Below are 6,000 nucleotides of genomic sequence, written 5' to 3' on the forward strand. Positions count from 1 at the left end.
GAGACCGTGTTTTTTCAATTACTTTTTTCTTTTCTTTTTAATATTTATTTTGGAAAATGAAAAAACAAAACAAATCAAAAACAACAAAAAAATGAATAAAATAAATTAAAAAAGTAATTGAAAAAACACGTCCCCTCGCGTATTAGGAGGGCAGGATGTGGGGGGGGGGGGGGGGGTCAAAATATCTTCAAAACTTTTCAAGCATTTTCAGTAATGACATAGATAGCTGATCACATGTGAGCTTGTACATTTTAATTTTTAGGAATAAAAAGCCATTTGGCTACAGGGAGACCACAGCCAGACACTGTAGCTGTCTCTAGTTTAAACTATTCATTAAAATACTGTTTATAGATTATTTTCTTCATTGAGACATTTATACATTTAGTTTTTACACATTTCTATTGTGCAGACAAATTACTGTCATATCTTAATCAAATCAACAAGAACAAATATGTGACAATAAGTGTTAAGAAGTTCACAGCAGTGATTGACAGGTTGACTCAGTGATTGACAGGTTGACTCAGTGATTGACAGGTTGACTCAGTGATTGACAGGTTGACTCGGTGATTGACAGGTTTACTCAGTGATTGACAGGTTGACTCAGTGATTGACAGGTTGACTCGGTGATTGACAGGTTGACTCGGTGATTGACAGGTTGACTCAGTGATTGACAGGTTGACTCGTGATTAATAGGTTCACTAAGTGATTGACAGGTTGACTCAGTGATTGACAGGTTGACTCAGTGATTGACAGGTTGACTCAGTGATTGACAGGTTGACTCGGTGATTGACAGGTTCACTCAGTGATTGACAGGTTGACTCAGTGATTGACAGGTTGACTCGGTGATTGACAGGTTCACTCAGTGATTGGCAGGTTGACTCAGTGATTGACAGGTTGACTCGGTGATTGACAGGTTGACTCAGTGATTGACAGGTTGACTCAGTGATTGACAGGTTGACTCAGTGATTGACAGGTTGACTCAGTGATTGACAGGTTGACTCAGTGATTGACAGGTTGACTCAGGGCCAGCAGACTGTGGGCTCTTCTATTGAGACATTTAGATGGGGTCAAAGGTCATGTCTCACCTAGACACAGGATCTGACACAGATTCCATTTCTCTAGTGAGCAAGCAGGCGGGCTCTATCAGTGGCCTGCCCAACTAAAATATCGCCTCCCCTAGAAAATAAAGTAAAAGACTGACTGAAAAACAGGCAGTGAAAAAAATCCAAACAGAATATAGTGGACGTCGGACCATTACCACGCCTCCTCGTCCATTCACGCGGGCATTCATTCATTACTAAACTACAACATGAAGAGACCACCGCTGAAGAATTGATTTATTGATTATACTTGCATATTGTTTTTATTAACGTTTGTCAGTTTTGTAGTCAGTGTAGTGTTGTAGTGTTGTTAACTTATTTCCGCCCGAGATTTTTTCCCGAGTACCCCCCCCCCCCCCCCTCAGGAGGGGGAGAAAAACAAAATCTCTCACTCTGCTAAGGGGTCCTTGGCCTGAAAGAGGCTTGAGCTTGTAGATCTGCTATTTTCACTATAGATTTGAAACAGGGCTTAAGTGGTTAATTCATAATGTATTTTAGTTAAGTGTGGGTCCCAAGAGTCCCTTCCTAGAAATGCAATGGAATAAAAAATACAGTATTTATATTTGAAATGTGAAAGTCATGAGCTTGAAAAACGAAACAGAAGAAATAAATACTCCAACAATGTATCCAAGTACTCAAGTAAATGTACTTAGTTACCGTATGATCTGTATGTGTTTTATAAACCTTCTATCTAGTGTATGATCTGTATGTGTTTTATAAACCTTCTATCTAGTGTATGATCTGTATGGGTTTTATAAACCTTCTATCTAGTGTATGATCTGTTGAATGCTGACTGTTATAAACACACGTCTGACTCACTTTACTCTCATCATCTTTAATAAGATCAAATACATCAACAGACATCATCACTGTCACATAGAAACTATAGAATTCAAACCTGATCCATAAATGACAAACACTACAATATAAAACATGTTATCAGTAATAATCATTTCAAACATGTCACCATTATACCAATATAATTACAAACTGATTTTTTACACTACAACATAAAAGAATGTCGTCAGGTCATGTCTGTCTGTCTGTCTGTCTGTCTGTCTGTCTGTCTGTCTGTCTGTCTGTCTGTCTGTCTGTCACAGATTTATTGGACGCTAGACGTTCTAACTGTGGTTTTCCACAGTGACAGAGATCTTCCCTGGTAACATCTTCAAATTCAGGTCATAATTAGTAAAAATGAATGGAAACAGTGTCTCAGTGAAAGTGTGTGTGAAGGTGTGTAGGTGTGTGTTAGAATCAGGATCAGAGAAGGACAGCTGTCCTCTGTCCAAGTACAGCTGGACTCTGATCCTCCGGGGTGGATTCTCTAAGAGTCCTCTCAGAACAGTCCTCTCTTCATGATCATGCCCTGGTGAGGAGACTGCTGTGTATGTAAGTAATGTAAGTAATCTGACCTTATAAACCATTTTCCACTCTTAAGCCGCCAGCATTCCTTCCTCTGGTTCCTTCCTTCCACACACACACCTACTTCCCAGTAACTATCATCACTGTATTCAGTAACGTCAACATCCCAGCTGTGAGACCCTGAGTTAAAGCCCTCAGAACCCAGGACAGGGCCCCAGCTGCCAAACCTCTCTGGGTTGTCAGGAAGCTGCTCCTGGTACGTTCCACGGTCCACACTGGTCAGATCATCAGATAGCATGAGATCAGGACAAGCAGTGTTGGGGTCCAGGATGACAGGAGTGTAGGAGACAATGTCCTTCATCTTGTCCCAGACTCTGAAGGTCAGGTTCTTCAGGTGTTTGGCCTCGTCTATCAGCGCTCCTGAGACCGTCGGTGGGTCCTGCAGGGTGAGCTGGACTCCCCCCATCGTGGTCTTGTAGTGCTGCAGGAATGAGACGTGATCGTCGGCTCTCAGCTGGTCCTCAGCAGCTTGCCTTGCATTGGAGACGGTTTCCATTTCTCTGCTCAGACCCTCAATCCTCTCCTTCATCTCCTGACTCTTCTGAGCCTCTTCTTCCCGCAGAGCGGCAATCCTGGCCTCCTCTTCCTCCTGTAGGAACCGACGAAGATTCTGAAACTGTTCTTGAATCTGCGTCTCTGTGTTCCTGGCCTGGACCTTGATGTGATTTTCTGTTTTGTCGTAATCTGTTTTAACTTCATGAAAGACCTTCAGTTTCTTCTTTAAAGGCTCCAGTGATTCCTGGACCATCTGTTTGCAACGTACAGACGCTTCGTCCACGGGTAAGAACTTGTGTCCGCCGTGTTCCTCTGAATCGCGACACACGACACACAACAGCTGTTGGTCGTCCAGACAGAAGAGCTTGCGCTTCTCACAGTGTGCGGTGCAGAGGACCTCAGAGCTCACCGACAAGGAGCTCCGGCCTCTCTCCTCCAGGAGGTTCTCACACAGGTCCATCACAACAATGTTTGTAAGAGGACGATACCTGGAGCATTCTCTCTGACAAAAAGGACATGTATCGTCTCGACTTTCCATCCACCATTCCTGCAGACAGTCTTTGCAGAAGCTGTGGCCACAGGACAGCACAACGGGATGTTTAAAGATGTCACGACACACGGGACAGGTCAGCTCCTCTTTCGGAACAGTGAAACGGGAAGCCATTTTCTCTGCTGCTCCCTACCGCTCCCTGATCTGGAATGATCCCTGAGGCTGTTAGACCAAAGCAATACTAGAAGACAAAACAACGATAACATTATGAGTATCAATTGTACAATTATCTACCTTTCACACTTGCTATGCAATAGATATATCTCCCATGTAAATGTATTTGAGCAACCGAGTTAGCGGACACAACTCAGACCTGTGTCTTCGATGGTTTCATTATACTAACACACAATACAAACACATACTAACACTTTTAGGCCAGTAGGTTATAAATCTAGAAAAGAAAACACAAACAACAACACAACAATAAATTACTGACATGAAATATACACACACAACTATAAACCTGAAATATATATATTATCTTTGTGTAAACACACTCTTATATCTTACTGTCAGTCTCTCGGAGCTCGCAATGGAAAATGACGCACGCAGCAATAACACCCTGGTAACTAGTAACACTGATGCCTGCTTAGAACGCTTTATTCTTTTAGTGAGCATTCTCTCTATTTATATGGGTTTGGTCTACCCATGTGGGTGTAACCTTCTGTTGATTAATCATGTGACTTGTGTATCCTACTATAATCCTACTATAATTCTAGTAACCTCTGTCTGTAGTGGTGAGTAGGTGAGTTGGTGAGTACGTGAAGCTACCCGGTTCTCCTCAGTGGCTGGACCAATTGCTCTGATTTTGCACACAGCCATTGACCATTACCATCTGAACTTAACTGTGAAGCCCGTTTTTCAATTTCACCAAATCTCAGCTTCTTATTAGCGTTTTTGTGTCAAACACTGTCGCCATGGTTACGGGCCTGCCCAGCTATGGGACGAACTGCCTCCCGGGTTGCCAGATCATGTGCGCATATCCCCCCACGGATGCGTCGACCGGGTATGGTCTAGTTGTCTTAAATGTGGAAACACAGGCTTTAGCATTGTTCTATAACAGTTGCCACTGTCCCCCAGCTCCTCATCTGACCTAATCAATCAACACTCTCATGTGACTCTCATGTGACACATGCAAGTCCCCCACTGTGGACCCCAACACCACAGGTCAGAGCTGTGGCCTCCAGAATTGTATATACCTGTACCTACTATGACCAAATATCTCTCTGAATATATAGTAAATATATAAATTCTACATACACAGGCATTTACCTCGTAACTTTGGTTCATAAACTAACACAAATAATAATAACAACAATACTTATGTTACTGGAAAGTTCTATAATCAATACTAGTAGTAGTGTTTGTAATAGTGATTGTAGTATTCTTAGTAACAGTAATATTTGTAGCACTTCTTATAATCTGCCTGTTCTTACCTCAGTAGATTGTAGCTGCCTGTCTGTCTGTCTGTCTGTCTGTCTGTCTGTCTGTCTGTCTGTCTGTCTGCCTGTCTGCCTGTCTGTCTGTCTGTCTGTCTGTCTGTCTGTCTGTCTGTCTGTCTGTTAATTGATCTTTGTATATCTTATTGATCTAAGTTCACACTGTACATGTATTTTTTTATGCACCTCATATCTGGATAATTGTATTTCCTTTGCTTGGTGTTCTGTGTAAAGCACATTGAATTGCCTTGTTGTTGAAACGTGCTCTACAAATAAAACTGCCTTGCCTTGTCTTGCCTGTACAATGAATGTGTGATTACTGCAGGCCCGGACCAACATGGTTTTTCATACCAGTAACCTGTACGTTGATTGTATGACGTTCTGTATAGTAGTGTATAGCTGTCTGTTTTCTTAAATGTTGTCATGATTTGTGTGCATGGGAACTCATTTGAAACAAGCTTATAGTGCTTTAATAAGATACCCAGTTTAGTAGACCTTGTATTGTGAATTGTACTTCCATGTACTGTCCCCTGTTCAAATATGAATATGTTGGGGGGTTCCCAGACAGTTCAAATATGATTTTTTTTTGTTGGGTCCCCAGTTCAAATATGATTTTTTTGAGGGGTCCCCAGTTCAAATGTGATTATTTTGGGGGGTCCCCAGTTCAAATATGATCATTTTGGGGGGTTCCCAGTTAAAATATTATTATTGTGGGGGGTCCCCAGTTCAAATATGATTATTTTGGGGGGTCCCAGTTCAAATATGATTATTTTGGGGGTTCCCAGTTCAAATATGATTATTTTTGGGGGTTCCCAGTTCAAATATGATTATTTTTGGGGGGTCGTGGCCTGTACAGTTTGGAGACCCTTGCACTAACAAACCTCTGAGTAATCCTCAATCTGTTTGGGATCCACTCTGGTATCCTCTCTGGGATCCACTCTGGGATCCTCTCTGCGATCTACTGTCAATCCTGAGCGCTCAGTGATCTGTTGAT

This window comes from Gymnoscopelus microlampas (assembly GCF_963454915.1).
Source record: "Gymnoscopelus microlampas genome assembly, chromosome: 6".
NCBI lineage: Eukaryota > Metazoa > Chordata > Actinopteri > Myctophiformes > Myctophidae > Gymnoscopelus > Gymnoscopelus microlampas.